This window comes from Hesperophylax consimilis, chromosome 1 (genome assembly GCF_061612785.1).
Source record: "Hesperophylax consimilis isolate HC1 chromosome 1, BYU_Hcon_1.0, whole genome shotgun sequence".
In the NCBI taxonomy this organism is placed as follows: Eukaryota; Metazoa; Arthropoda; class Insecta; order Trichoptera; family Limnephilidae; genus Hesperophylax; species Hesperophylax consimilis.
The window spans coordinates 3,993,879-4,006,616 of NC_142836.1; the positions used below are offsets into that span (position 1 = coordinate 3,993,879).

General features: G+C 33.1%; 1 pseudogene; it reads left to right on the forward strand.

Moving 5' to 3' along the window:
- Positions 1-12,738, forward strand: part of LOC149426145 (neuropeptide CCHamide-1 receptor-like) — a 197,672-nt pseudogene that overhangs the window by 83,812 nt on the left and 101,122 nt on the right.

Genomic DNA, 12,738 nt, shown 5'->3' on the forward strand with positions numbered 1-12,738 from the left:
CAGTTGAATAGCGAGAATAATATTCTAAGGTATATTTGTCTTCACATTAATTTACGTTTGCATGATTCAAATCAAATTGGTTGAATTCTATATGATATTAAAGGTATTGCATCCACTGTATTACTTCCTGGATTCCATGAAATAATGGGTTGCTGTGAAAGCTAATGTGGGATGCTATCACAACATATACCGTGCATATTATTATTGCGGCACTTTGCGGGGATGGATTTTTGGTAGGGGTGATTTTGTCAAACTTTATCAGATGATGAGCCAATTGGATTGGCATGAACTTTCTAAATTCGATACCGTTAATGAGACGCTACACCATTTTTATTCATGTATATATAATGTATTTGACGCTTGCTTCCCTAGGAAACCTCCCAACAGAGGTGGACGTAGATATCCGAAGTGGTTCACTAGAGATACCATCAGGAGCATTGAGAAAAAACATGCTCACCATAAAAAATGGAAAGCTACTGGTGACCAAAATGAGTATGAAATGTTCAGTAATCTCAGAGCAGTTGTTAGAAGAAATGTTCATATAGCATTCCGAACGTATGTCGACTCAATAGAGAGTGATATCAAGCATGATCCCAAGGCATTTTGGGACTACGTAAAATCACTGCGCAAGGATGGTGGTATAACAGACATCATGATGCATGGTGATCAGGAAGTTAGAGGAGCGGATGTAGCCAATGCATTTGCAACCCATTTCCAATCAGTGTACAGTAATGAGCCTCCATTACTAAATCCCATTTCTGCTTCCAAGCTGAATGTGAAGGGAGCCCAAAACATTGATATAAGTCATATAGACGAATCAGATGTTAAATCTTCAATTAATAACATGAAACATACACATTCACTTGGGCCAGACTTTCTTCCAGTATTTTTTTAAAAGGATGTGTTGAATTTTTAAAAATGCCACTAAGTTTTATATTCAACCTATCTTTAGATACTGGTATATTTCCTGATTCCTGGAAAGTCTCAAAAATTTGTCCCATTTTCAAAAGTGGATCCAAGACATCTGTCGAAAATTTCAGGCCAGTGGCAATACTTTCCGCCCCGGCTAAGTTATTCGAATCGATAATTCATAAACATGTGCTGTTTCAAGTAGAGCCTTTCTTAATATCGGAACAGCATGGGTTTAGAAAAGGTCGATCAACAGATACTAACCTACTGGTACTCACAGATTATGTTTCCAAATCTTTAGATAAGGGCTACCAAGTAGATTGCTCATATAATGATTTCTCGAAGGCATTTGATACCGTAAACCATGACATATTATTAAATAAATTGTCAACTATAGGTTTTTCTTTACGGTTTCTCATATTCTTTGCAAGCTATTTTACTGGAAGAAAGCAATTTGTATCTCATGGAATATTCATGTCAAAATTATTCCTTGTACTCTCAGGCGTTCCACAGGGCTCTAATTTAGGACCGCTCCTCTTTCTAATTTTTATTAACGATATTACAGAAAATATTCTGCATTCCAGGTCACTTCTTTTTGCTGATGACCTAAAACTATTCTTGGAAATTAAAACTTTAGAAGACTGCATTCGACTCCAATCGGACATTAATAGAATTGTTGACTGGAGTAAACGGAATCGGATCGAATTCAATATTTCTAAATGTTTCATTCTTTCTTTCACAAGGGCACGTCATACTTGGTTTTACCGGTATACCATGAATGCCCGAAGTTTAAAACGTGTCTCCACTATGAAAGATCTTGGCATCATGTTTGATAGTAGGCTGACATTTCATGCTCATATCGAAATGACGTGTAGTGCTTCACTGAAAATGCTGGGCTTCGTCCTACGCACTGCGATGAATTTTAGAGACACCCGGGTTCTCCAAGTGCTATACATTGCGTTGGTTAGGAGTAGGCTTGAGAGTGGGTCGGTGGTTTGGAACCCACATCAGGTGAAGTATTCCCTCATGTTGGAGAGAGTGCAGAAGAAATTTCTGAGATTCCTCTACCTGAGGGAGTATGGCTACTACCCGTGGCTCTATCCTACTGACTTTCTCTTGGGCATGCTCGGTATGAACCATCTACGGGTCAGAAGAGATGTGCATATTGTATCACACTTCTTCAAACTGATTCGTGGATGGTTAGTAAATCCGACTATCATGGAGAGTATTAGTCTCTATGTTCCTGATGGTTATCTCCGTCACCGACAGCATAGACTGTTTTATCTCCCGGCCTGCAGGACTAACTTGCCAATGGTCATGCCGGTGGGGAGAGCAGTCTTGCTGTTGAACAGAATTAATTCGGATATCGACATATTTAGCATCGGTGAAGCTGCCTTTAAAATGCAAGCTCTATTGATGCTGGTATAGTTTATACACCGCTAACTATTATGTAATACAATTTTACAAATATACTTAAAAACGAAATAAAATGTAATTTTGTAATGTTTTTAAAGGAATAAACAAATTGAATTGAATTGAATTGAATTGAATTGAATTGAATTGAATTGAATTGCATACCAACAACAACATTACAACTTGCTTTCAATTATTGGAATTAATAAGTCTGGAGATTCAGCAATTGAGTTGATGGAAAAATTATACAATAATAACATTACTGCCAACAAAGAATGGAGTGGAGAGAATGGAGTGCTGGTACCTACCCTGATGTATGGAAGTGAGGCATGGAACTGGCAAAGAAAGGATGAAAGTAGATTGAATGCTGTTGAAATGAGATCCCTGAGGCGTATGTGTGGTAAAACCATGTATGATCGTGTGAGGAATGTGGATATCCGCAAAGAGTGCAAGGCTGATGTAAGCGTAATGAGTAAGATCAAGAAAGGGACGCTTAGATGGTTTGGGCATGTAGAGCGAATGAGCGAAGAAAGGAGTGTAAGGAGAATATACGATGCAAATGTGAATGGTAGCAGAAGTCGGGGACGCCCGAGGAAGACATGGCACGACCAAGTGAATCAGATACTTGAGTCGGGCTATGTCAAGAGTCAGAACAATAGAAGAGTATGTATGAGACGATGTATGAATGTGAATGAGGCAAGGAGTGTGTGCCAGGACCGAGTTGTTTGGCGGTCCGTCCTCTCTGCCTACCCCTGCGGGGAAACGATGTGATGGTTAGTTAGTTAGTTAGTTAGTTAAGAATTTTATATTAAATTTGCATACCAAATGAGCATGCTAAAATTTAAAGAATGTTGGTTTATCAATACAAGGATAAATTTCACGTGCAATAAGGTATTTTAATTTGATTTTAGAAGTGCATTTTTCGATTTGCCGCCAAACGACATGTTCGTTTTTATTCGTGAATTTAGCGATAATTTTAAATTTGTTAACAGCTTTGGTTTCTATGTCACAATGACAGTGCAGCTGTAGCCAATTGAAACCGTTTCAAAATTTCGGGTTTTAAAATCAATAATTTTTTATGAAAATTTTCAAACACTCATTTTTAGTACATGATCAGAATAAAAAAAAATAAAATTTAAATCTTCCACATATTTTTAACACCCCCCATATGTGAATATACCCCATTACTACATATAACTACATGCGTAAAGTTTTTCGAGCGAAGAAAAACTAAATTTTTTCTTAAGCATTTTCAGCTTTAAATAAAAAAAAAATTACCGTATAGCAATGCTTAAATTTTGCAGTAGGGATGTATTCCATCTTATTGATATTTCTAAGTGTTCATAAAAATTATACTAAACTAGATTCTTAAAAGCAAAAAAACTAATTTTAACAAATAAAAACATGGATAAGCGTACAAAAAAACATAAAAAAGTAAATACAAGCTTTGCACAGAGACACCACATACCAGGCAATAAAAGCATTTGAAAATCTTTCAGTCGATTCCAAAAATTTAGGACATAAAAAAACATTTCCGATCTAAAATTAAAAGATGGATTAGACAATAAAAAAGTAACATTACACACATTTATTTAACGTAAAACAATAAAACAGATACGTGATACGCGATACGATTACAATACAAACATAATATTTGTATATTAAGTATTTGTAGTACGGTAACGGTTGTCCGTAGCTTATAATATTGGCCGATTTTTTAAATTTATTGTTTTAACTACCGCCATTATTTTGGTATTTTATTTTATTTCATCTGAGTTTTATCTTAATTTATTTCATTTTGTTATATCGTAATATTTTTTATTGAATTTTATCACACTTTAAAATAGCCCACATTATCATATGATGTTTGAAAATACATTTAATTATTGTATCAATTCTAAAATGGTAGGTAATTATTAATTGTTTCCCTCTTTCCCCATATCTTCCATTCAGAGGGTTTCCAGAACTCTGCCGTTTAGCATTTTGATAAACAAACAAATAATTTTCCACACAATACAAATTTCTAATTAAAATGGTAACAAGATATGTTAATAAAGATATTTAATTCGATCGCGAGTGAATGATTCATCAAATATAAAATTTGCGCAGCCGAGTTCATCGAGAACTCAATCAAAATTATCGACAAATTTTAAATTCTGAATAAAGTGCTTCATTTAGAAGCAGCTAACAAGATTTCAAGATAGGAATAAACCACCTTCCTTTGATGAAATTAATCAAAATCTAATATGTCTGACCTTTTTGTCATTTCAAACATTTTCCCCGATAATGCATGTACGTTTACAGATAGATAAAAGTTGATTATACGGTGGCTTTACCTTTATAGCCGTATATACGAAGATATAAAGGATTTTATAACATTTGTGGTGAGCGTAAATGACTATCTATTTTCCGCAGGAACTTTGTACGAGGGTCAAGGGTTCATTTTTACATAATTACTTACCCTATCGGCTTTTGCCAATCTCTGCGCTTTTGGGTAAACGTTGTAATAAAACTCGTTTGAACGCCATTTATTACGGTATTAAGTAGGGTATCTATAGACAGCGGCGTATGTTTTGTGGTAGGTAAATAGTTATTTCGACAAACATTGTTTAAAGGAATGATTATAATTTCACAAGGTTTTATTACATAAGTCCAATATTTTTTTTAAATAAATAATCGGCCTCCTACGGCCTACTTTACGTGACAACTTACCGCACAAGAGTCCCAACAACTCCCAACGATTCGTAGCCAAGGATCGTAACCTCTCAAACACATGTTATACATGTTGTCTGCTACAGTCTACTAATTGGGGAATGACAGATAGCCGTCATGCCCAAATTTAGAAACGTAATTTTTCAGTACCATCAAATAATTTTTTACTAACTTTTAATAATGAATTAATTAATTGTTGCAGGTGGAGGAAGCCGTGCGACGAGGGTAACCCTGGCGGCCACAGCGCTCATCTGGCTTCTAGCGGTGATTTGCGCGCTGCCTGCCGCGGCGGGGTCCTACGTCAGGGTGTTCACGGTTAACCCCGAAATTCAGGTAATCTTATACAAATTGCCCAAACTACAACGACCATTTTTACTAACAACACAGCACTCAAAACTGGCAGCTCCCATATCTAGACTGGCAGCTCCCATATCTAAACTGGCAGCTCCCATATCTAGACTGGCAGCTCCCATATCTAAACTGGCAGCTCCCATATCTAAACTGGCAGCTCCCATATCCTAGACTGGCAGCTCCCATATCTAAACTGGCAGCTCCCATATCTAAAATTATTCATGTTTAATTGATTTTAATTTTATTGGAGTTTTACGCCTTTTTAGTTTACCTGCACAAAAAAAATGCATCTTATAACACAAGTAATATTCTGTGTTCGTTTTTTTATGTGTCTTTGTGATATGATTGTGGTTTCATTTGTTTTATTGCAGTGAACAAAGAGTGTGAAATTTATTCGAGTGAAAAATGATATTCACATTATTAAAAAAAAAAAATTAGCTATTGTTCTCCAGCAGGATTTTCCCAGTGGGTTTTCTTTGTTCATATTAAAATATCTAATATTTTTTATTTGCACTGTCGTGCCACATTTAACTTCTGAATATGATTGTTGATAGAAAAATGTGAATGTTGGAGTCTGAAATGGAATAAATTAACGTCTAATATAAAATTTTAGTGTTCTTGAAGTCTCAATTATTATTCCTATTTTCATTCTAGCGCAGCATCATACAAATGAGTTCAGCATTCCCAGTGAATGTCATCACAGCTTGTGTGAAATATTGACACTAAAACAAAGCGAATAAAATTATTAAAATTTCTGTGGATTTTCAAAAAGTTAGAGATATTTATTTATTGACGCCCAATTGGGCTTTTAAGTTCATACAAATTACAAATTTCATTTTTAAAAACAGTATAAAACAAACAATAGAAAATCGAAATAAAATATAATGTTTAATTATTGAAGACAATATTAGCGACTTCTAAACGAAAATCTGAAACAGAAAAATCAGAAAAGGATACGGTTACATCTAGGACTCGAACTCAGGACCCTTGTCTTTCCGGGACACAGCTCTACCAACTGAGCTAATGGGACCCTATCCCCCTCGGTCACTTTTAAGTGTATCATACTTCGAATAAGAACTACTAACATTGTCTTCATTTTTCACCGCACATTTTTACTGGCAACTATCTTTATGTATGATCGCAAGATTCAACCCGAACTAAATGCAATCTAGACAGCGTCTGTTAGATAAACCTTTCTTATTTTTTTTATTTTAATGTGCGACATTTATTGACTTTTTTGCAAGTCAAGAATGAATTCATTCTAAACTTGCAGAAAAAGTCAATAGATGTCGCACATTAAAAATATAAAAAAATAAGATAGGTTTATCTAAAAAGACGCTGTCTAGATTGCACTTAGTTCGGGTTGAATCTTGCGACCATACATAAAGATAGTTGCCAGTAAAAATGTGCGGTGAAAACTGCAGACAATCTTGGTAGTTTTTATTCGAAGTATGATACAGTTAAAAGTGACCGAGGGGGATAGGGTCCCATTTGCTCAGTTGGTAGAGCTGTATCCCGGAAAGACAGGGGTCCTGAGTTCGAGTCCTAGATGTGACCGTATCCTTTTCTGATTTTTCTGTTTCAGATTTTCGTTTAGAAATCGCTAATATTGTCTTCAATAATTAAATATTATAATTTGAGGTTTTACTCAATAAAAGTTATTCCAAAAAATAAAATATAATGATTTCTCATACATTATTTACATTTAAAAAGTGGTGGACTAATTCGGCTTTAAATGTTTTGAAGTTTAAATTAAATATGTCAGCGACATCACTTAGTTCATTGCCCAACCTATGTATTCTTTCTAACACAGAATTCGTAGCAAAGTTATTATTGTAGAATAAAATATTCCGTCTAGTATATTTTGGAGGTATATGTAAAGATAGCAAGTTTATAGTGTCAGGGCAGTCTAACCTTGAATGAACAATTTTATATAATAAAAGGAGATCAAATATTTTTCGCCTTTCAGATAATTTCGATAAGTTAAGTTTACTGCTTAAATTGACATAATTGATTTCAATAATAGGAATACCAATTTTGAAATTAATAAAATTATAAAATATTAATAAAATTATTTTGAAATTATAAACCGAATAAGAATATTGTCAAAAAAGGGATTCATAAAGTAGTTATTATGTATTTTCGAAGGAAGCAAATACTTTGGGGTGTGACATATTGAATGAAAAAACATACACTTAGTAAGACACCACTTTATTTTTGAATTAATAACAATAGCCAACCGGGTTTCGCTTGTCCCAAGCTTCATCAGGACTAAATATCAACTAAAGCAAATTAGATACAGGCACATATAAATATAGGTAAATGAAAACAATGAGTGAAAGAGATACAAAACAGATAGAAAGAGATGCAAATAGAAAATGTGGAGACAAATTATTAAGGATGATGAGGAGGGTGGGGGGGAAGGAAATAACAGTTTCAGCGGCGGAATAAATTTAATATGGGACTATCAGATAAATTAATTTGGTTATTTATTATATTTAAATTATTATTAACTGCTTTTTTTATTTCAAGGGCTTCTAAGTTGTTTAATCTAATTCCAGATCCATTTTTATGCAATATTTTAGTTCCCGAGATTTTATCGAATGAATGATTAGATTCTATTAAATGATTCGCGAATTCTGAAAAGGCATTATTGTTTAAACATCGTAAATGTTCTTTTACTCTTAAGTTGACATTCCGGGCCGTTTTTCCGATATAAAAAGCAGAACAATCATTACAATTAAGTTTATATATGCCCGAGTGGCTTAGTTTGTCGTCTTTATCTTTAGTATTAATTAAGTATTTACTTAAATTATTATTAGTGTAAAAAGCGGGTTTTATTTCAGATGGGAATTTTTTAACGCTTAAAGAAGAAAAGTTATTTGTATACAGAACTCTACGCCATTGGAATGTTTGATTTATATTTATATTATTAGGGTTATAAGATTTGTTAAATAGGAATTTATTTGATGCTATTTGTTTCAATTTTTTATTAAGAATATTGTCTATTAGTTTTGTATCATACCCGTTGTTTAAAGCGATTTGTTTAATGATGGATAATTCGTTGCAAAAATTATTATTATTCAACGGAACGGTAACCAATCTATGAATCATGGAGTGAAATGCTGAATGTTTGTGGGATATAGGATGGTTGGATGAATTGTGAATTGTAATATCAGTATACGTGGGCTTACGATAGATATTAAATTCAAATTTATTGTTAATTATACTTAAAGTTAGGTCTAGAAAATTCAAGGTTAAGTTTGTACCTAATTCTACAGTGAATTGAATTTGTTTGTGAAAGGAGTTTAATATTTTAAGAAAAGAGTTTAATTGTCTTTCAGTGCCTGTCCAAATGCAAAAAACATCGTCAACATATCTTCTCCATAGTAAAATATTCTTTAAGAGAGGTGAATTTGAAGCAAAAATATTGTTTTCTAAGTTATTCATAAAGATGTCAGCGATAAGGGGGCTTGTAGGAGCGCCAATTGCTAGTCCCTCTCTCTGCTGGTAAATAACATTATTGTATTGGAAGTAATTTTGATTCAAACAAATATTAAAAAGACGAGATAAATCATTAGCTAAATCTTTAGACAAGTGAGAATTATTCAGTAAATTAGAAATTAGGGTTTTGCTTTCAGTGACAGGTACATTAGGGAATAAGTTGACTACATCGAAAGATATTAATTTGCAATTACTGGGAAGAACCAGGTCCTTTAGTTCATCGATTAATGCTAATGAGTTTTTGATAGTATATTTTGGGAAAAACACATTGGCATCGTTAAATACTTTTGTTATAAATGAAGATAATTTAAAATTGGGGGAATTACAACAGGACACTACAGGGCGAATGGGGCAATTACTTTTATGGATTTTCAGAAATCCATAAAGTTTTGGTGCTTTGGGGTTTTTTGTTAAAAACTTTGTTTGGTTATAAGAATCATCCTGAAAAATGGAGTTTTTAGAATTTTTTATAGCACATTTTATACTATCTAAATATTTAGATGTAGGGTCAGATGGTAAGACACTAAACACATCATTTTTGATGAAATCTTCAATTTTTGTGTTATAATCACTTTTGTTTAATATGATGACAGTGTTGCCTTTGTCGGCTTTTGTTAAAATTAAGTTGTCATTTTTTAACTTATTCCGGATACTCTTCATGATGTGGGCTTCTGGATCTGTTTTAAGGTTAAGATTAAATTTTGGGATTAATTTTTTAAAATTTTCAGCACTTTTGTATAGAAACGGTTTTGGTTTATTATGCAGAGCAGTTTCGATGTCCACAGCAACGTTTTCAACAGCATTATCGAAGTCATTTTTATTATATTTCAAGTTATATTTAAGACCTTTAGATAAAAGGGAAATTTCTTGATTGTTAAAATGTCCAGAAGAAAGATTTTTGACACGGTCAAAAAACTGATGTGTAGGTTTTACATGGGCACTATTATCTAAAGTTTGTTGAATACTGCACAGATTTTTCAGTTTTTTGTTTAAGATCTCACGTTTTTTAAAAGCTTTAATAGAGACGAAGTTTCGGATTTTATCATCGAACAGGTCCCATTCAACAGGATGAAGTTCATGAACAAGTTCAATATGTAGGAGTTTGAGTTTTAATTTTATATTGTTCCGTTTTTTGTAGGCATTCTTGAGGTCTTCTTTCAGCCCCATTCGCCCTGTAGTGTCCTGTTGTAATTCCCCCAATTTTAAATTATCTTCATTTATAACAAAAGTATTTAACGATGCCAATGTGTTTTTCCCAAAATATACTATCAAAAACTCATTAGCATTAATCGATGAACTAAAGGACCTGGTTCTTCCCAGTAATTGCAAATTAATATCTTTCGATGTAGTCAACTTATTCCCTAATGTACCTGTCACTGAAAGCAAAACCCTAATTTCTAATTTACTGAATAATTCTCACTTGTCTAAAGATTTAGCTAATGATTTATCTCGTCTTTTTAATATTTGTTTGAATCAAAATTACTTCCAATACAATAATGTTATTTACCAGCAGAGAGAGGGACTAGCAATTGGCGCTCCTACAAGCCCCCTTATCGCTGACATCTTTATGAATAACTTAGAAAACAATATTTTTGCTTCAAATTCACCTCTCTTAAAGAATATTTTACTATGGAGAAGATATGTTGACGATGTTTTTTGCATTTGGACAGGCACTGAAAGACAATTAAACTCTTTTCTTAAAATATTAAACTCCTTTCACAAACAAATTCAATTCACTGTAGAATTAGGTACAAACTTAACCTTGAATTTTCTAGACCTAACTTTAAGTATAATTAACAATAAATTTGAATTTAATATCTATCGTAAGCCCACGTATACTGATATTACAATTCACAATTCATCCAACCATCCTATATCCCACAAACATTCAGCATTTCACTCCATGATTCATAGATTGGTTACCGTTCCGTTGAATAATAATAATTTTTGCAACGAATTATCCATCATTAAACAAATCGCTTTAAACAACGGGTATGATACAAAACTAATAGACAATATTCTTAATAAAAAATTGAAACAAATAGCATCAAATAAATTCCTATTTAACAAATCTTATAACCCTAATAATATAAATATAAATCAAACATTCCAATGGCGTAGAGTTCTGTATACAAATAACTTTTCTTCTTTAAGCGTTAAAAAATTCCCATCTGAAATAAAACCCGCTTTTTACACTAATAATAATTTAAGTAAATACTTAATTAATACTAAAGATAAAGACGACAAACTAAGCCACTCGGGCATATATAAACTTAATTGTAATGATTGTTCTGCTTTTTATATCGGAAAAACGGCCCGGAATGTCAACTTAAGAGTAAAAGAACATTTACGATGTTTAAACAATAATGCCTTTTCAGAATTCGCGAATCATTTAATAGAATCTAATCATTCATTCGATAAAATCTCGGGAACTAAAATATTGCATAAAAATGGATCTGGAATTAGATTAAACAACTTAGAAGCCCTTGAAATAAAAAAAGCAGTTAATAATAATTTAAATATAATAAATAACCAAATTAATTTATCTGATAGTCCCATATTAAATTTATTCCGCCGCTGAAACTGTTATTTCCTTCCCCCCCACCCTCCTCATCATCCTTAATAATTTGTCTCCACATTTTCTATTTGCATCTCTTTCTATCTGTTTTGTATCTCTTTCACTCATTGTTTTCATTTACCTATATTTATATGTGCCTGTATCTAATTTGCTTTAGTTGATATTTAGTCCTGATGAAGCTTGGGACAAGCGAAACCCGGTTGGCTATTGTTATTAATTCAAAAATAAAGTGGTGTCTTACTAAGTGTATGTTTTTTCATAGTTATTATGTTTCCAAAACTAATAAATCGACACGGTCAGTTGTTGTTACTTTGCCTAAATTGTATTATTGATTACAGTAGTAAAGTGTTGTCTGAGGGTTTACTTTAACAGCCCAAATCCAATAAATTGTTTTTCGTTTTATGAAAATCGAATTTACCACTCAAATGTTTTCGTTAACCTACAAATAACATTTATTCTACAGTAATTACAAATAACAAGATTTTGATTGGGTTCTGGAAATTGTGGAGCTGGGAACCTTGAATTATAATTTAATCAATTAATGCCATGGCAAAGTAAAATCAGGCTAGCTTTTCGTCAATACTGTATGCGTAGCCATCTTCAGAGTTTTACCCTTATTCCTATTAGGTTTTTACTGTCAGCCTCTGCGTTTTGTGATGGTCAGTGATGAGGGGATGTCCAAGAAATGCTTTACAGCTGCTTAAATTCATAAAATTCTATTGACTCCTGCCTATGCCTACTAAAACTATTTCCGCTAATATAAATAGCAAAAATTTCACTTACAAAAATAAACTCCCATAGTTCGACAATGATCCTTGTTATTCATTACATAAAGTTCCTAACACCTTCTACACAAATCTCCAGTGGCAATTATGTACACGGGTAACAAACGATGCAGATGTTGCGTGAGGTGGGACCAATCAGATGATTTATTTATTTACGGTTACCATTTACACCAGAGGTTCCCAAACTTTTTTGCCCCGTAGACCACTTGCCAATTTTTTTTTTCCGTAGACCCCCTGCCTGCCGAATATTGAATTTTCCTAAAACTATTAACGTCCCATGTGATAATCGTTTATTTTTTTAGTAAAAATATTCCCTTCCCTTGCCTGCCCAACAACCGGGTTGCGGTATAGTTGCTCTGTCTTTACATTGTGTAGACTGTGATGAAAGGTTTAAATCACAGTGAAAAAACAGATAAACCATAGCTGCAAAAAAATATGCAAATTATTTATGAAAACCGTCATTCTAGCGACATCTGTTGATTTAAA